Source organism: Cervus elaphus, chromosome 30 (genome assembly GCF_910594005.1).
Source record: "Cervus elaphus chromosome 30, mCerEla1.1, whole genome shotgun sequence".
NCBI classification, from domain to species: Eukaryota; Metazoa; Chordata; class Mammalia; order Artiodactyla; family Cervidae; genus Cervus; species Cervus elaphus.
The window spans coordinates 47,932,279-47,953,654 of NC_057844.1; the positions used below are offsets into that span (position 1 = coordinate 47,932,279).

Sequence of the window (21,376 nt, forward strand, 5' to 3'; positions counted from 1 at the left end):
TTTAATCTGCACACCTTCAGACACTAAACTTTAGAGGGCAGAGGCAAAAATTAACCCCCATCCCTTATACTACAGTGCTGTGCCAAGTCACTTCAAGTCAGGTCTGACTCTTCGCAACCCAATGGACTGTAGCCTGCCAGACTGCACTTTGCACTCAGAACATTTATTTCTTCCAACATCCCTCCTCTGTCCATGGAATTCTCCAGGCAAAAATACTGGAGTGGGGTGCTGGCCCCTTATAGTAGCTTCATCCAAATGTCCCCGCACAGAATCTGTGGGAGGAAGGATGGGTGAGTAGCTATGTTTAGGTGAAAGGTCTTCTATATGTGGTGCTCCCTAGCCAGGCTTTGAAGGAGACCATGTCAATTCAAACCTTTAGCTAACTAATGGGGGAAAGACAGTAAAGACCATATTGTTGTACAAGCTCCTTGGGTTGGAGTCATCCAGTGGAAATGCTTGAAATTTCTAGGGACTGCTGACGTCTTCCAAGCAGGAGTTAGCTACTGAACCTCCACCTCTTTGTAGGTCACTTACTGGCAGCACAATTTGCTCCACTTCCTGTCCCCGCGGCCAACATCCTGCTTTCTTCTCTCTTTACCAGGTTATTTGTGAGATCTAGGCAGTGCTCAGGCTTGTGCTATCTTTACCCTTTAGATCGCAGTCATTACTCTTATTCGCAAGACAAGAAAGTAAACCGGAATTTTAAATAGGTCTTAAAAGTCCAGTTAGAACCAAGAGCCCCAAGGTTCGTTCGAATTCCCATTCTCCACAGCTGTTCGGAGAGTGAGAATCATTTCAAAGCAGACAAAACAGTTCTAGCCCCTCTGAAGGGCCAAATCCAGTCTTTCTGTAAATCCAGAGCCAGACTGCACTTTGCACTCAGTAAGCTTATTTCTTCCAACATCCCTTATTAACATTCTTTTCCTCACAGCCCTTCTCAATGGCTGCTGCAGCTGAGCTGCTCAGCGCAGATTTCCTGCTCCATGTGGGGGAGGGGATGTTAATTATGCAGAAAGATGGAGAGCGGCCAGACAGCCCCTCTGGTGAACTGTCTCATTCAAGTACGGCCCACTTCCTGCTGTTTTGCAGCTACAAGGATCACCTGTTGGTCTTGGCATTCGGCCAACCTGGGGCCTAGCGGAAATGACAGACTCAGCTAGAAATGAAAGCCAGCTCATATTCCAGTACCCCAAATTGGGGACAGAGTGAACAAACATGCAATAAAAATGCACAAGAGTTACACACAAGGTAACAAGGCTCTCTTTTCCCCTGCTCTGCTTTTTTCTTTCAGTCTGTCTGCTTGAAATACAATCATGAAAATGGAAGAACTGTGAGCCAAAAAATGTCTGTCCAGTTGAAGTCCCCTGACCTAGGGGAAAATGAAGGAAGTCCTCTTGAGCCTTGCCTACATTCCCCCTGGGGTGTCAGAATCCTACTGCCTGAAGACAGTTTTAACAAGTAATAGCACAAATACACACACATTCTTTAATTCACTCTGCACCCTTTAATGTCTACTGCATACTGATTCCTCCTTAACTTTACTTCTAGTCATCATGATAATTCTACCAGGTGAACTTTGGTAATATAGAAATATTCACTCACTAATGCTTCTCATTGCATGTATCACTGGGGGAAAAATGGGTCTGTTTAACCTATAGCTGGGCTTCCCAGGTGAGGCAGTGGTAAAGAATCTGCCTGCCAATACAGGAGACACAGGAGACTCGGGTTTGATCCCTGGGTTGGGAAGATCCCCTGTAGTAGGAAATGGCAACTCGTTCCAGTATTCCTGCCTGGAGAATCCCATGGACAGAGGAGCCTGGTGAGTTACAGTCTATGGGGTTGCAAAGAGTCAGACATGACTGAGCACATACACACATGCAACTTATAGTACAATATTCTCTAGGTAATTGTATCTTTTAGCAAAACTCTATTGACCCACAGATCAAACACTGTAAGTAGATAATTTTTATAATGGTTTAAGCTCTTCAAATAATTCCTGATTTTGTGTGATCAAATAATTATAAAGCCTTTTACATTAAAATGGTAAAATAAGAAAGGTTTTTTTCCTTTCCCAAAGTGAGTTAATTGATAACTCAGAGCTTCCTTTATCTGAGGAAAGTAGACCATAAATTTGCATTTCAGCTACTTGCCAAATTTCATTTCTTCAAAGAAATATGCTGTATTTCTGTGTGCGCTGTCTTTTAAGTGGTGACACTTCTTACCATCGCCTACCTTCTTTCCACATATAGCAGCTAGGCAGGTAGCAAAGTCAAAATCCCAGTAGGAGAAACCACCGTCTAATTTGCATGTCATGCATTATTCATGACCTCCTGATTCCTGCACCTGCATCTAGGCAGGAAGCTTGCAGGGCATGTTCATTACTCTTAGCCTCACAGAGGCTCCATTACTAAGCCACTTTGTTCTCTAAGTGCGGGTTTCAGGCCTTAGTACTAACCACTGGATAGGGAAAGAAAAAAAAATCGCCAGGCTGCAAGGAAGGGCAAGGTTCACTGTTGTATAACATGCATTCAATCCTACAACGTGCTCTTCTAAGACTGACGGTTCATGTCAGATGGAAATGCTCCTATTTGGTGATTTACATTACACAAAAAAAGAAGCTATAACATTAAGGCCATGTACACCAACTGTTCTATTTATATACACTTACTCATCTGAGGCAGACAGCATGTTTATAATTTTACCCAACACAAGGCTTAATTTAGCTTTCTTGCTAAGCATGTGAGAACTTTTTAGATACCTTCTTACACAAATCAGTCTTCCTTCTTTGGGTATAAGCACTGAAAGACCTGACCCTCAAATCTTGCACAGTAATGACTAACATTTATAGTTAATCAAGACAATGTGATCGCTCCTGTTTTTCAATATTTTACTGAACCTACCTGAATGGCTGGTGGCTGGCAGGGGGTGTGAAACCCTGATTCCCGAGGCAGAAAAGCTGTGACAACTTAAATCCAATCTTAAGGCCCCCAGTGGAATTGAAATGAAGTGGCAGAGAGAACAAACTATGTAAGTGTCTGGGATTGAATTCCAACTCCACCATTTACCAAAGGTGTTATCTTAGGGCAAGGTACTTAACCTGTCTGCCTTTCTGTCTTCTCATCTGCACCAGTGGAGGCAATGATAGTAGCCACCTTCTAGCTCTGTGAGATTTTAGTTAATAATGTTAAAGTGTTCAGAACAGTGCTAACTACCCAGGAAGCAGTCCATACATGCTAGCTATTATCACTAGTAGTGCTGAGACTGAATTGGAAAGGATATGAAGATGGAACTGGAATATCCAGTTAATTCCACAGGATTGAGATAAATGTGCTCTACAAGCCCACAGTCTTGATTACTACATTTGTATCACTTCCCTCAAGGCGAGGAAATAAAGAGAAATAAACACCTATAGAGTAACGTGAACCAAATACTGTGGTTTCTAAGGTATGGCTTCCTCTTCGGCATCTCATTTTGTCCGTTCTTTATGGACTGTAGCCCACTAGGCTCCTCTGTCCATGGGATTCTCCAGGCAAGAATACTGAAGTGGGTTGCCATGCCCTCCTCCAGGGTATCTTCCTGACTGAGGGATCAAACCCATATCTCTCACATCTCCTGCATTGGCAGGCAGGTTCTTTACCACTAAATGGGAAGTCCTATTAAAAGACAAATCTTCTGTAGTTTTAAGTCAGTAATCATTAGCATGCAAAGTCACTCTTACTTACTGAGCCCTTACTGGGTGCAGACTGTGCTAAGTATTTACTTTAGTCACATTATCTTACTTTCTCCTCATCATTAATATCCACATTTCACCATTGAGAAAATACAAGGTTTAGAAGAGTTAGTAATTTGCTAGAGCTGCAGGGGAAAAAAGCAAAATCAGAACTTGGACAAACGTGTGAACGACCTATCTTCCTCCAGATTATCATTCAATTCTTGTGAGCTCACATATATTCCCTCCCCGCTACCCCCGAGGCTGTAATAAAGTGAATTAGCACCAGGGGTCTTAATGAACCTCAGCATTTATTTAAGCCCAACTGAACATTCTACAGTATAAGCAGGTGGTCTTCCTGGCCTAAAACTGGCACTGAGCTAAATATTAAGCTTTTAGGGACTCATCAGAAATAGCATCACAGTCATACACTTTGTTCTCCTTTTAACTCTTTGTGGAAATTTCTTGCTATTAGTGTTTCCATTTAAATATATAATGTACAACACATGAGTTCAGCTGCTCCTGCTCACAGCACCAACTGTCCTGCTGTTCACACTGTCTGCACTGTTCCCTGCACCCAGGGTAGGCAAGGAGCTAAGAGGCTGGAAGCAGGCACAAACAGCCATAACGAAATGAAGACACATTTATTCTCTCCTGGCTGACGAAGTAGCCATAATGGAGCCATAACATAACTTCATATAACATAACCATGACGTTGCTTCAATGGAGCCCCTATGCAGCAGCAGCCAGGGCTTTCACGGTGAAGCTCATACTAGCATACTGCACAAAATAGCCCGTGACCAAGCGAGTACCTCGTTGTGTGCATGCACAGTGCTATAAGTGATCTCAGCAGTTACACAACCCTGCAAAGTCACTGTTTACAGAACATGGGGTGGGAGGGCTTGACTGGCGCCATCTTAACTTCCCCACAATGTGTAAGCTGGAGATGGTAAAATGAATCCACTTCCTCACTTCCCATTTTCCTGAGAATCCAATCCCATTCAGTTTGTGACCATAGGTGTCTGATGATGAAACCATCTTCGTTATGGTCATCAATGGCCTCCATGTTTTCATATCTAATGGGTCAGTCTCAACTGTTGTCTTCTCAAACTCTCCATAGTGACTCACCTAACTGATTACTCCATCCTTGACCCTGCTCAGCATCAGTGACATTTTTCCAGTCTTCTTCCTTCTCTCTTTTTTTTTTTTTTTCCTTTGCCTGAGCCTCTTCCACCCATTCTTCTGAACTCTAAATGTTAGCATGGTCTAGGGATGATTTTCCCATGATTTTTCTCTACCCTGTTTCAACTCACTCCCTGGATGAAGGAGTCTCCAAAATAGCCCCCTCATACCCTTGATCATCTCATCCATCTCTAGGCCCCAGTTACCATCCATATAACAATATTTCCAGGATTTCGATCTCTAGTCCTGTCCCCCAAGCAGTGCCAGACAGGTTTTTGAATCCCAACCAACTTTACTCTTTAAAAAAAAATATTCCTCTCCATATCTTCCCAGGCTCGAAAATGGCCACTTCATTCACCCGGCTGCAACCCTGAAATAGTACTTCGGTCATTCATGCTCTCATGTCCCATATGTTAGACAGGCTAATCAATACTGAGAGAAATCTGAATAAATTATTATTTCAGAGACCCATAAAATAGTTATTGTGGGAACTGCTTATCTAGTAAGATTAGAGATTTTCATGATAAGATCCGGAGAAATGATTATATACACATATTTTCTCTTCTTAAATTCACTTTTATCTTTTTAAACTTTTAAGTTTTATAGTGGGTTATAGATGATTAACCATGTTGTCATAGTTTCAGGTGCAGAGTACTTTTCTCCTGTTATATAATCAATCACCTGTACTTTCTTCCATAAATTGATGCAATTATTTGAAAAAACACACACCTTAACAACTCAGTTTGCTATATCTGTGGAAGAAAAGACTCTACAATTCTTTGTAAGTACAGAATTTTCCTATGTAGAATCACAGGAAAGATCATTTAAAAATAATTCTTGACATTCCTGTCTACTTACACAAAGTTATAAAGAATACAAGTTCTCATGATTGTTCAGGTTACTCTGGATACTTTCATCATGTTATATAAACACACACACACACTACTCTTGACCAAATAAAAGCATGAGCATGACTCCATTATTTAAATCAAGTAGGCCCTTTCTGCTCTTAGTTTTCATTGAGTCAGTGATAAGATGACCATTAGGAATGTCATATATTGTCTAAAAGTTATTTTTCCCCTCATTATACGTAACTGGAAGGACTGATGCTAAAGCTGAAACTCCAATACTTTGGCCACCTGATGCAAAGAGCTGACTCTTTTGAAAAGACCCTGATGCTGGGAAAGATTGAGGGTGGGAAGATAAAGGGCAACAGAGGATTGAGGTAGTTGGAAGGCATCACTGACTCAATGGACATGAGTTTGAGCAAACTCTGGGAGATAGTAAAGGGCAGGGAAACTTGGTGTGCTAAAGTCCATGGGATTGGAAAGGGACACAATTTAGCGACTGAACATCAACAGCCTTTCAGAGTCCTGGACAGGCACATATACTGTTCTGTGGCAAACAGCTCCAGCCTTTTCTATGAATCACCTGTGCCAAAAGGGTCAGAGATGGTGTGAGACACACATGGGTTCCTGTTTGTATACTTAATATATATGATAGGGGCTTCCTAAGTGGTGCTAGTGGTAAAGAACCCACCTGTCAATGCAGGAGACATAAAAGATGTGGTTTCAATCACTGAGTCAGGAAGATCCCCTGGAGGAGGAAATGGCAACCCACCTCAGTATTCTTGCATGGAGAATCACCAAGGACAGAGGAGGATGGAAGGTTACAATCCATAGGGTTGCAAAGAGTCAGATATGACTGAAGTGACTTAGCAGGCATGCATATACATGACAAAAGGCAAAGTAGAAGAGACAGTGAAAGAAAATAAATGTGCTCTGGGTCTTGTCTCCTTTGGCCCCACATGAGATGGGCTTTCTATGAGCCTGTGCCCAGCACAGTGTGGGCCTAGGACCCATCCAGGGCCAGGAAACAAAAGCAGATGTTTCTGTCACTTCCTCATCTCTGGAGAAATTCGTGGAAAATCACTGGACCTTGTGGAGAGACTGCTGAATTTCAAATAAAGTCTACAGTTCAGTTAATATTGCTGAACCAATAATAATTTTTTTGGTTGGGACCGCTGCACTATGGTTTACGTAACAAAGAGAAGTTGAAAGGATTCTCTACAGAATTTTTGCAACTTTTAAATATTAAATTTTTAAAAAATTAAAATTATTTAAAAATAAGCCATTTCTAAAATGCTATTCCTTTACTGGGATAAGAATATAAGCAATACAAGTCTTCTAAGAAATCCTTTTTCCCTGTTTCATTTCATGCTTTTCAACAGTTTGTTATTATCGATAGCAGTCATTTTATTTTATGAATTTATATATATCTCTGTGTGTACACTCTCACACGGTTTTTTTGGGCAGTAATTAAACTCATCAATCAACAATTCTACTGCTTTCACCATCATAGTTTTCATGTACTGGGTAGGGAATTACTAGTAACAGGTAGGTTGAAAAGTGGTAGAAAGAAAGGAGTAGAAGAATACAAAATGAAGTCATTTTTAAAAGGTTAATAAAAATAAAGCTGTGATGAGATTGGGGGAGGAAATTTAGATCATGACTACAGATCAACAACCTATATTGTAGACCTGACACTTATCCAGGTAATAGAGATTCCACATTGCTGCTCCGACCTTAGCTATCCTGTAATTGGTTCAATTTTTCACTTCATTTTCCATGTTTATAAGTCTGACATATTATTTTTCAGCGTTCAGTATATGGTGCATTAAGGTTCCCATCTTTTTAATATGTGAACTGAAATGCTTTGACTCAGTCATCAGTGTGGATGGCGCTAGAGGAATTTCATGAATTGACAGGCATTCTGATCGGTAGTTATTCTATTAGTCACACTGCCAATGCCTTTTATTTGGTGTGCTCTGTCAAGAAAGAGGAGTAAGTAGTTGAAGAATTACTTCAAACGGTTTTACTGCCTCTGGCTGCATTAATTCTTAGATGCCTCATTTAGGCTGAAAAAAAGAGGCAAAGTTAAAGTATGTAACGTGGGCATTTTGTCACCCCAAATTGGATCTATTACAACTCGGCATTCTCTCAAGAAGGTGTTATAGCTCACTGGGCTGCACTGTTTTTCCTTTGAGTAAGACAAAATTTTACATCGTTTGGTTCACAGGCGTAATGAAAATGGCATCAAGGAGACCCTAAAGATGATAAGCCATCACTAAGAGAAAATGTAGCTTTACATTTCACTTACAATAAAATTTCAAATGCTAGAAAAACTTCAACTTGGTAATTAAATGTAACTGTTATCTCTCTTTTAATAATGCATTTAAAAGAAATGGATTTATGGATTTGTATGTGTGTGTATAAAGCCCGATTTGCTTTTCTTTAACTAGATATTAAATAAATCAAAAGGAATGGTACTCAAGAGGTGGACTCAACATTGAATCCAGAGCAGGCTGATCGGCAGACAGCTGTAAGAGTCTGTCCTTTCACTGCCAAAACTGACCGCCAACAAACTTGGAGGACTTTGAGGGAAAGGAACCAGGAAATGACTTACTGGCTTATCCCAGAGACACTTTATTTTAGAATGTGGCATTGGAGCCCAAGAGGTGCCAAACCCATCCATCAGTATCCACAGCGTGAAAGGTACTTGTGGAGACTGTCAAGAAATATATGAAATATCACACACTCACTTACCAACAAAATTGGACAGAGAGCAATGCACGTACCATATAAGCTCTGCCAAAATGAACCAGGCCTTCTACAGCTGAACACCATCATTTACACTAATTGCATTCACATTCACCATTACCTCCTCTCCCACCATCAGCCACTGGTATTGATACTTTCCACTGCTTCATGGAGCACTGGCCCAAGAGACTACAGAGTTTTCCACAGACACACCTATGGGCTAGTATGACATTAACAAAATAGGCAAGCTCAAGTGCAGCTAGTTTTGTTATTTTGGTTATTTCTGAATTTGATACAGATTGCAACATTGTTGTTCCGGTTGTTTGTGAAGCGCCAGACCATGACTGTGATTGAAAAAGATAGAGAGGAAAGAACTGATTAAAGTCTATTAGGTGCTATGCACTTGCCAACCAATTTATGTGATAATATAGTAATCCAAGATATGGCCTCTGACCTTGAAAACAGACTATAGTGCAACTAGGTAAGTATCCAAGAACCTTAGAAATGATAATATAAAATAAAGAATGTCAGTTCTCCAAATAGGAGAGTTGTCACAAGACAGTAGATGATGAAACAATGGAAATATTGATAACTTTAAGCGGGTAGAAGAGAGGAAACACTACTTCAAGAAAAGGATATGGGATAGTGCTGGGTTGCCCAGGCTATATCTCCTGAGCAGCAAAATGAAGGTGAGGATAAAATAGGAGCAAGGATTATTGTTACCACCTTTCAAATTCCATATATATGTGTTAGCATGCTGTATTGGTCTTTATCTTTCTGGCTTACTTCACTCTGTATAATGGGCTCTAGTTTCATCCATCTCATTGGATGCATGAGACAAGTGCTCGGGCCTGGTGCACTGGGAAGACCCAGAGGAATCGGGTGGAGAGGGAGGTGGGAGGGGGGATCGGGATGGAGAATACATGTGGATCCATGGCTGATTCATGTCAATGTATGACAGGAACCACTGCAATACTGTGAAGTAATTAGGCTCCAACTAATAAAAATAAATGAAAAAGAAAAAAAATAGGAGCAAGGAGAAAGAGGTGGGAAAGATGAGTAGAGCATGTAGTTACCTTGCTCAGAAGTAGTTCATGCAATGGGGTGCAGCTCAGAAGGTGGAGTGTCTTTGATGACTGGCCATAGGTGTTTTGGAATTCTCCTTAGAAAGTGCAAAGCTGATGGAAGATTTCATTCCACAGGAGAACGTTATCACATTAAGAATGATCTGCCAGTGGTGTGCAGATGACTAACACTCAGACAATCTTAATGATACTGCATTGGTATGGATACAAAGGGACAAAAAGTCAAATCCAAAGAGGTTCAGAGGGAATAGAGAGAAAGGAACTGATGAGATAAGAAGTATCTGCGTGATCTGTTGACAGTGAATAAAGGAAGGTAAAAGGAGACTCAACAGAGACTAAAAGAACAGTAGAAAACATGGTTCTAATTTTAGGCAGCTGGAAGGCAGATCTGCAGGCATTGGACTTGATTTTCATAAACAGAGCAGAAAACTAGCTGTGAAAGTGGGTGAGATTTCTAAAGGAAAACTGCCAATGCAGAGGAGTTAAGAGGCACTGACTCTGAGATACTTTATGGTTGAGAGTGAGAGGCAAAGGAACAATCAAGGAATTAGAAGGAGAAGCCAGTGAGATAAGAGGAAAGCTAATAAAAAAGAAGAACCTATGAGAAGTAAACAGAGCTACTTTGGCTAAAAGGAATGAGAGTGGGAGCTGGAGAAGGCCCATTACATGGTCAATGGGGAACCGTCCTAAGAAAAGTTTCTTGGTAAAGTTACAGCAGTGATGAGTGTCAGGTTCTAGAGTGTTAAAAGCTTCAAAACGGGGATAACAATCTAGGTTCATCCACTTTGTGGTAAATGGCACTATTTCATTCTTTTTTTATGGCTGAGTGATATTCCATCATATAAATATATGTCATATATATATGACATCTTCTTTATCCATTCATCTGTTGATGGACATTTAGGGTGCTTTAGCCAGTGTCCTGGCTAATAGTGCTGTGGTGAACACTGGGGTGCATGTATCTTTTTGAATTATGATTTTTCTCTGGGTAGATGCCCAGCAGTGGGATTGCTGGATCATGTGGAAGCTCTATTCTGTTTCTTTTTAAGGAACCACTATACTGTTCCCCATAGTGGCTGTGCCAATTTACACTGCCACTAACAGTGTAGCAGGGATGCGTTTTCTCCACACCTTTTCCAGCATTTGATGTTTGTAGAATTTTTAAGGATGGCCATTCTGACCTATGTGAGGTGATACCTCCTTTTAGTTCTAATTTGCATTTCTCTAATAATGAGCGGTGTTGAGCATCTTTTCATGTGTTTTTGGCCATCTGTGTGTCTTCTTTAGAGCCTTTTATTGATTTTTTTTTTTTTTTATTGAGTTGTATGAACTCTATACTTTGGAGATTAATCCCTTGTCATTTGCTTCATTTGTAAATAATTTCTCCCATTCCGAGGGTTGTCTTTTTGTTTTGTTTATGGTTTCCTTTGCTGTTCAAATGTTTTTAGTTAGGTCCAACCTGCAGCAACATGGATGGATTCAGAAATTGTCATAATGAGTAAAGTAAGTCAGGCAGAGAAAGGTAATTATCATATGGTATCTCTTATAAGTGGAATCTAAAAAATGACACAAATGAACTTATTTAAAAAAAAGAAATAGAGTCACAGATGTAGAAAACAAATGTATGGTTACCAGGAGGAAAGGGGGAAGAATAAATTGGGAGATTGGGACTGACTTAAACACACTACTATACATAAAATCGGAGAAGGCAATGGCACCCCACTCCGGTACTCTTGCCTGGAAAATCCCATGGACGGAGGAGCCTGGTAGGCTGCAGTCCATGGGGTTGCGAAGAGTCAGACATGGCTGAGCGACTTCACTTTCACTTTTCACTTTTATGCACTGGAGAAGGAAATGGCAACCCACTCCAGTGTTCTTGCCTGCAGAATGCCAGGGATGGGGTCGCACAGAGTCAGACACGACTAAAGTGACTTAGCAGCAGCATACATAAAATAGGTAACTAATAAGAACCTACGGTACAGCACAGGGAATTCTACTCAATCCTCTGTAATGAGCTATATGGGAAAAGAATCTAAAAGAAGAGCAGATATAGGTATACGTATATCTGATTCACTTTGCTATAGAGCAGAAACTAATACAACACTGTAAATCAATTATACTCCAATTAAAAAAAAGCACATATCCAAACAAAACCTGAACACCATTGTTTACAGCAACTTTATTGACAATTACCAAAACCTGGAAATAAACCAGATGCCTTTTTGGTAGATGAGTGGATAAAGTAAACTGTGGTACATCCAGACTGTGAAATATTATTCAGTGCTAATAAGAATGAACTATCAAGTAGTGAAAACACACGGATGAACTTTAAGTGCTTCTTACTAAGAGGAAGAAACCAGTCTAAAAAGGCTACAAAGCATATGATTCCAACTTTACTACATTCTAGAAAAAGCAGCCCTACGGAGACAAAAAATGATTAGTGGTTGCCAAGGGGGAGGGTGGAATGGATGAAGAGGCAGAGCACAGAATTTAGGGCAGTAAAACTATTCTGCATGATGCTACAATGGGGGATACTTATCATTATACATCTGTCAATACATCCATAGAATGTATAAGGGCAAGAACAAATGTAAACTACAGATTTCGGTGATGATGATTTATCAGAGTAGGTTCATCTATTGCAACAATGTATCCCTCTGGTGTGCGGTTTCCCAGGTGGCTCAGTGTTAAAAGAATCTGCCTGCCAATGCAGAGATGCAAGAGACAAAATAGATGTGAGTTTGTGATCCCTGAGTGGGGAAGATCCCCTGGAGTAGGAAATGGCAACTCGCTCCGGTATTCTTGCCTGAAAAATTCTATAGACAGAGGAGCCGGGCAGACTACAATCCATGGAGTCACAAAGAGTCGGACACAACTGAGCATACACAGACATCACTCTGGTGTGGGACATGAATAGTGGAGGAGATGGTGGGTACAGGCAATAAAAAGGATTACCATTCTTTTCATTCAGTTTTGTCAAGAACATAAAACTTCTGTAAAAAGCAAAGTTTAACATTTAAAAAGTTAAAAAACACAGATAAAAGAATACTGAAAAACAACTTCTCTTGGAGACGCTTTCTCATGAAGGAAGAGCAATGGCTAGAATAACCAGATGAGACCAAAAAAAGCATTTGTGTTTTCTTTTGCATCATAGCTCAGTCAGTAAAGAATCTGCCTACAGTGCAGGAGACCCAGGTTCGATTGCTGGGTTGGGAGGATCCCCTGGAGAAGGAAATGGCAATCTACTCCAATATCCTTGCCTGGAAAATCCCAAGGAGAGAGGAACCTGGCGGGCTATAGTCCATGGGGTCGCAAGAGTTGGACACGCCTTAGCAACTAAACCAAAGAAAAGTGAAGTTGTCATTCTGTAAGCTAGGAGGAAGGTACAATGGAAAAGAACTGTCTCTGACACACAGCAGTGACACATACACAAATATTTTCTTCAAAGTGAGAACTTCCTGTGATTTGGTACATGGTTCGAGTTGTATTGGAGAGTCTCACTTCTCCATACAGCAGCCCATGGGGCTGGCTGGTATCATCATTCCCACTCAGGTGGTAAGGAAAAACCAATCTTACAGAGCTCTGCTAAACCTAGCCTAGGGGCCCACACCAGAGCTGAAACTCCAGTCCAGGCCTCACAGACTCCATGCCATACTCATAAACAATGTCCCACTTTGTTATTTTATGAGTGAAGAAGTAACTCTATGTTAAAAAAATGTTAATTGGAGAACAGCTACAAGAGTAGAACATAATGCAAAATTCAGTTGCTTACAGTTTCATGTTTACCAAACAATGCTGCTTACAATGGAAAATTCTGTTTATAAGTAGTCCTAAAATAGTCTGAACTCTCAAATGATCATCAAATTTCAAAATATTGCTTATCACACATATTTCTTAATATATGCTCAGTCATGTCAGATTCTGCAATCCTATGGACTGCTGTCCACCAGGTTCCTCTGTCCATGGAATTTCCCAAGCAGGAATACTGGAGTGGGTTGCCACTTCCTTCTCCAGGGGGTCTTCCTGACTCAGGAATCGAACTCACATCTCCTCAGTCATGGTAGCTCACATACACATGGTATAAGAAAAGATAAATATCTGGTCTTTGCCCCAAAAGCTTGGCACAGAGCTTCTAATACCCTTGTAACTTCCTAAGAGACAGCATGTCTTTTGTTATTCCTCTTAAGCCACTTTTGACTACAGTGAGTTTAAGGTGGTAAGGTAACTCAGGGTCAGGCTCCCAGTTAGCTTGAGCAGGAGGGCTGGTCATCAAGAAAGACCAAGCAGGTGATCAGACAGCTAGAACTTTCAGAATTACCTCATGGAGGGGAGAGGGACTGGCGACTGAGTTCAATCAGCAATGGCCAACAATTTCAGCAATCATGCCAACATAATGAATCACCATATATCCCCCCAAATGATGGGATTCAGAGAGCTACCAGGCTGGTGAACACAACAACGAATAAGTAGGGTGGTGTGCCTGGAGGGGGCATGGCAGCTTTGCATCCCACTCCCCCACACCCTACCCATTGCATCTCTTTCATTTCACTGTTCCTAAATTGTATCTATTATCATAATACATTAATATAATAAAGCACTTTTCCAAGTTCTGTGAATCATTCTAATAAATTATTGAACTTAGAGGGGATCTTGAGAACCCTCAACTTTGTAGTTGACCAGGCAGCCTTGGGACACCACATGTGGCAGGCATTTAAAGTGGGGCAGTCCCACAGGCCAGAGCTCTTGACCTGTGGGTTTTTGATAGCTCTGGGTGATCAGCATCAGAACTGAACTGAATTGCTGGACATTCTGCTGTTATCAGAGGACTGGAGAATTGGATCTTGTTTCAGAAAACAAAATATTTTATAAATATATTTAAAACATTTTCATATTGAACTTTCATAATACTTAAATTACCATGTGGTCTGGCCAGACAGGAGAGTAACGTGCCACTGTCAAAAAGCGAAATCATGACTTTTGAAGTCTGTGAGATAAATTAGGTGGCACAGTGGTAAAAAAAAAAAAATCCGCCCGCTAATGCAAGGAGATGCTTTGTTCAATCTCTGGGCTGGGAAGACTCCTGGGGAAAGTAACAGCAACCCACTCCAGTATTCTTGCCTGGAGAATCCCATGGACAGAGGAACCCGGTGGGCTACAGGCCACCGAGTCGCAGAGTCAGACACAACTGAGTGACAGAACATAGGCACAAGTTAAATTATCTTTTAAAAATTTGGCAAAAAAATCTAGGGACCGTTTTCCCTCAATCTAATTATTAGAAAATATGGAAGGATGAACAGCCATTAAGTAGAATTAACTCATACTTAAATCTACCAATCCTCATACTCTCTTTTAAATAATCAAGACAAACTGAATTTACAAAATATGATTAGAGTGGTTTGCTTAAATTTGTAGTCTCTGATTAAATACAGGTGTTACGCAAAACAGGCAGGGTCTGAAAACTGCTTGCAAATGCATCCTTATTTTTTAGAATTATTTTTGCTTTGAATAAAAGCAAGCAAGAGTTTTCATAGAGTCCCTGAGAAAACTACAGAAATGAGAAGAATCAACCTAGAAAAAAAACTCCATACATGTACTAAACAGTACCACACAAAATACAGGCCTAAAAACTGCATATCACCAAACAGTAAAATACAGCTATTATTTTTTTTTTTAAAGAAATGATAAAATTGAAATAGAAACAGCTGATGTTTTCACTCTTGTGTTCCTGCCCTGGAGATTTGAGAAAGAAAGCCATATGATTCAGCTAGTTTTACAAGGGATAAAATGACAATTCAACACTTGAAAATAATAATTAACAAATTAAAAGAATTTCTTAGTTTCTATAGTTTGCCAGGCCTTGTGCTAAACACTGGTGATTTACAAATGCACAAACTATGGATCCTGCCCTGAAAAGCTTTCAGGCTAAAGAGTTCGAACATTACAGGAATTTCATTGCAGGATTACGTGGCACAGTGCTGAGTATGGATTTTGGTCCAGGTTGCCTGGGTTCAACCACTACGAGGTTCTAGCATTACCGGTTGTTTGGTATCTGGATAAGATATCTAATCTACATCTCAGTTTTCCCATCTTCATAATGAGAGTACTTATATCCTCTCACTCAGAACGATGCTTGGAGTGCAGCTGGTGAAGGGCTGGACCAGTCTTGGTAACCAAGACCATCTCGACCTTTCCCACGTGTCCCATATTGCAGTGGTAAAGACTGCTTAGGGCTTCCTTGTGTCTCTGTGTTTCACTTTCCTCTGAAACCAGGAACAACTACTAGGAGGATGCTATGTCTCTACGTACTGGGTACAGGCTAAATGCTAAGTCAAAGTCGCTCAGTAGTGTCCGACTCTTTGCCATCCTTGGAATTCTCAAGGCCAGAATACTGGAGTGGGTAGCCTTTCCCTTCTCCAGGGGATCTTCCCAACCCAGGGATCGAACCCAGGTCTCCAGCACTGCGGGCGGATTCTTTACCAGCTGAGCCACAACGGAAGCCCAAGAATACTGGAGCGGGTAGCCTGTCCCTTTTCCAACGGATCTTCCCAACCCAGGAATTGAACTGGAGCCTGCTGCATTGTAGGTGGACTCTTTACCGACTGAGCTATCAGGGAAGCTGGTAAATGCTAACAGACAACAATAAAAACTATTTCAAAACAGCCAGCTCCCAATTTGTCCATAACTAGCAAAATCCATCATGAAGAAATGTAAAAGCTTAATTTTTAAATAAAAAGTCACCAGAGTATTGCAACATCCTGTTAAAGAGCAAAACAAATTCAACTCGTTATAGCTGCAGTGGACTGCGTTCTGATAGAATCGCAGAGTAGCTGATATTTCGGAAATTAAATGTTAAACTAACTAGACGAATTATCTGCTGATTAGGAAGCATGCCCCAGCAGTGGCTGGGTGACTCTAGTCACTTTTTAGTTTTGAGCTTATCCATATTCAAATGTGGTGTTGATTGCATATCAGAGAAGAGGCATGAGGCAGGAGTCGAGGCAGTTCACTGTTCTGGTATCAGGGGCTCTAATTTGCCAAGACATCTCCTAATTGTGGCTGTGTTTATAAACGCGGCATCAGTCTGGGCAGGGCGGAACAGGACAGTCAGTCGGACTGGTTTAGCGCCTTCGGTATGCCGAGTAGGGCTGATGAGCAGGGACCTTGAGACTGTCTCCAGTTCACACACAGATCATTATGCTAAATACAGACCTGCTCCCCGGTTTGACTCATTCACATCACAGGAAGCAAATCACAGACAGATTACATTATGTTGTTTTTTTTTTAGGTAACAGCATTACCAGCATAACAGTTCAAGGGTTTCAAAAAGAGAATATTTCTATGTTGCCAATGTGAATTACTGCAGAATGCCACGTAGTCTCGTTAAGAGCATGGAACAACCTACCTTTTTGAACCCCTGACCATGAATTAATCCACAAGCACACAACTTGGAAATATGTTTGCACATTATTAAATTCAATTATGCCATCCTGTTCTTCATGTTGCAATAGAGCAAGTCACAAATGTTTGGGTGTGCCAGAGTATATAAAAGTTATGTTTACATTATATTATAGACTATTAAGTGTGCAATAGCATTATGTCTAAAACACAACATACATACCTTGATTAAAAAATACTTCATTGCTAAAAAATGCAGTCATCTAAGTCTTGAGTCATAATCTTTCTGCAATAGTAACATTAAAGATCACTGATCACAGATCACCACAACAATAATGAAAAAGTTTGAAATATGGTGTGATTTACCAAAATGCAATACAGGCAAAAGTGAGCAAATGCCATTTGGAAAATGGCAGGTTCTCACATACCTTCCGTCTGTAAAAATGATTAACTATGAAGCACAATAAAGTGAGGTGCAATGGAAAGAAAGATTCCTATATTACCTCTTTCCTCCTGAACCTTAAGAATATGCAGAACACGCTTTCTATTAAATAGAAAGGGAGTAAAAAAACACCCACAATTTCTACTGCTTCTTTCACAACTTACCCTCTGCAACAAGTGGTCAACACTTGACCCTAGTTCTTGGGCATCACTTTCTTCTTTTTTACCTTTTGTGATCTGGCTCCTACCTCTGCTACTTTGGAATTGGTTTTAATTCAGTATAAATTCACTCTAGCCTGGCTGGGCCCCCACTTGCCTCACACTAGACCTGAAACCTGCACTTCTCTTTTCCTTTTTGTTAAACATTACACTCCATTTATAGTTATCATAAAATATTGGCTATATTCCCCATGGTGTACAATATATTCTTGCAGGTTATTTTATACCCAAGAGTTTGTAGCTACTAACCCTACCCTTTAGTGCTCCTTCCCCTGTTACTAGTAACCACTAATTTGTTCTCTACTTCTGTGAGTCAGCTTTTTTGCTACTTTCACAAGTTTGTTGTATTTTTTAGATTCCACATATAAGTGATATAATACAACATTTGTCCTTCTCTGACATATTTCACTCAACATAATGCCATCTAAGTCCATCCATCTTGCTATAAATGGCAAAATTTAGTTTTTTATGGCTGAGTAGTGTTACTGTGTGTGTGTGTGTGTGTGTATACATCACATATTCTTCATCCATTTACCTGTAATGGACACTTAGGTTGCTTCTATATCTTGGCAACTGTAAATAATGCTGCTATGAACACTGGGGTACGTGTATATTTTTGAATTAGCATTTTTGTTTTTATGGATATATATTCAGGGATGGAATTGCTGGATCACATGGTAGCTATATTTTTGTTTTTTTAAGAAACCTCCATGCTGTTTTACACAATGACTGTAGCAATTTACATTCCCACAACAGAAATTTGCACTTCTCTTGGGACTCCCGTAACCTGCAACCTCTGACATGCCCTTATCACCTTTCTTTACTCCTCTTCTCCCTCCTCTCCCATTAGTTTCCAAAGATATATCATGCCGGTGTCTCCCACAGTTACATTCCTACCTCAAATTCTGCCCAAATTCTAATTTTTCATTTCTAACTCCTTACTACATCTGTCCACTTGGATATCTCACTATTAATAGAAACTCAGCATATATCTTCTCTCCATTACCAATTTACCACCCATGTTTTTATTAGTAAAATGAGTATTTTTCAAGTTAACAGAGTTCGCAGCTATGTAAGTATTTTTGATCTCTTCTTTCATACACCTTATAGCAATGACCTTTGTTGATTAAACTGTCTTATCGAAAAAGCAAGAGAGTTCCAGAAAAACATCTATCTCTTCTTTATTGACTATGCCAACGTCTTTGACTGTGTGGATCACAATAAACTGTGGAAAATTCTGAAAGAGATGGGAATACCAGACCACCTGACCTGCCTCTTGAGAAACCTGTATGCAGGTCAGGAAGCAACAGTTAGAACTGGACATGGAACAACAGACTGGTTCCAAATAGGGAAAGGAGTACATGAAGGCTGTATATTGTCACCCTGCTTATTGAACTTATATGCAGAGTACATCATGAGAAAGGCTGGGCTGGAGGAAGCACAAGCTGGAATCAAGATGGCCAGGAGAAATCTCAATAACCTCAGATATGCAGATGACATCACCCTTATGGCAGAAAGTGAAGAACTAAAGACCCTTTTGATGAAAGTAAAAGGGGAGAGTAAAAAAGTTGGTTTAAAGCTCAACATTCAGAAAACTAAGATCATGGCATCCAGTCCCATCTGCTGCTGCTGCTGCTGCTGCTGCTAAGTTGCTTCAGTCATGTCTGATTCTGTGCGACCCCATAGGCAGCAGCCCACCAGGCTCCTCCATCCCTGGGATTCTCCAGGAAAGAATACTGGAGTGGGTTGCCATTTCCTTCTCCATCTGGTCCCATGACTTCATGGTAAATACATGGGGAAAGAGTGGAAACAATGGGTGACTTTATTTTTTTGGGCTCCAAAATCACTGCAGATGGTGATTGCAGCCATGAAATTAAAAGATGCTTACTCCTTGGAAGGAAAGTTATGACCAACCTAGACAGCATATTAAGAAGCAGAGACATTACTTTGCCAACAAAGGTCCGTCTAGTCAAGGCTATGGTTTTTCCAGTAGTCATGTATGGATGTGAGAGTTGGACTATAAAGAAAGCTGAGGACAGAAGAATTGATGCTTTTGAACTGTGGTATTGAAGAAGACTCTTTAGAGTCCCTTGGACTGCGAGAAGTTCCAAGCAGTCCATCCTAAAGGAGATCAGTCCTGGGTGTTCATTGGAAGGACTGATGTTGAAGCTGAAACTCCAATACTTTGGCCACCTGATGCGAAGAGCTGACTTTTTTGAAAAGACCCTGATGCTGGGAAAGATTGAGGGCAGGAGGAGAAGGGGACGACAGAGGATGAGATGGTTGGATGGCATCACCAACTTACTGGACATAGGTTTGGGAGGACTCCGGGAGTTGGTGATGGACAGGGAGGCCTGGCGTGCTGCGATTCATGGGGTCGCAAAGAGTTGGACACAACTGAATGACTGAACTGAGCTGAACTCACCTTTATTTTCTATGCTCTTGAAACCCCTTTAGTGAGGCAGTTATAACCTGACACATACCACAACCATACCCACTGAATGTCACGCATCAATCTCTGTCCCTGCTGATCCACGTGACACCCTAAGAGATTAGCCATTTGGGCAGATATGGAAGTTTGCTCACTCAGCATCATTCCAGCCTCTTTGTTTCTGATTTTCTAAAGAAGAGAAACTGAAACACTACATTTCCAAGAGATCTGTGTCACTGCATTTCCATGTGTGAGCTGCTTCCACAAAGCCCTAACAAGGTAGATGTGAACAACTGGGGAAAGCAGCCACGGGTAGAAAGGGGGTCTCCCAACAAGGCTGACCACAAAGACAGACGTTCTGGGGGAGCTGAGAGGAGATCCTGGCATCCAGGTCTGTCAGGCGTGCAAAGGGTGGATGGGGGAATCAGAGGTATTTTGCTACAAGTGTCCTCTGGTTGTTCTACTGGCATATCATTTAATAACTCCCTTTCACCAAAAATTGTTAGGGTGGATTCTATTATCAGCAACTAAAAAGGCAACTTTTCTAGACCCTCAGATCATAACCATCAAAGGGGTCCCTGATGTCTATAGTATAAAGCCCTAACTCCTTACCGTCACGTTAAAGACCCTCACATTCTGGCCCTCATCGACCAGTACTATTTCACACGACTTTCTATAAGAACTCTCCAATCTAGGCTTCTATTTTTTTTTTTTTTTTTTTTGCTTAACCTATTTCACTTACTGGAAATTCCTTTGTCTTTTCCTCTGACATCTAAACTCTAGCTATCTTTCAAAGCACAGAATAAGATCCACCTCTTCCTTGAAGCCCTCCTTGATCACCTCAGGCAGGAGTGATTCTTCAGTCTTGCCTCCTCTAGACAGACAGGATATATTACATTGTCAAACTATATTTTTTTACTTATGCTTGCGTATATTCTTAATAATTTTCTAACACATAGTCAAAAGATTTGCAATATCCTCTTGGGAGGAACTTACATTACATCATCCATAACAAGTAATTTATTGAGTACCTACTGTTGTCAGGTGCTGTTGCAGGCACTTTTTATGTCTCATTCCTGGACAACCAGGTGACCATCTTGGTTCATTTAATGGATGATGAAACAGAAACAAGTATTATATGGCTTGTCCAAGGTCATGGAGTTAGGGAAAAGACGGTATTTAATAGATAGTTTATCCAACTACCAACTGAATAATAAGGGAATTATTTTTTCAAAGGAACATTTTTTGAGCACTCACTATTTGCCAGGCTCTCTGCTGAGCATGTTACAAGCAATGTTTTATTTAATCCACTCAA

The 21,376-nt window shown here is 40.7% G+C and overlaps 1 protein-coding gene across 6 annotated transcripts in view; it reads right to left on the reverse strand.

The window, feature by feature from the left end:
- The window catches only part of KLF12 (Kruppel like factor 12), a 511,104-nt gene that overhangs the window by 84,545 nt on the left and 405,183 nt on the right, over window positions 1–21,376 (reverse strand). The window lies entirely within an intron of this gene.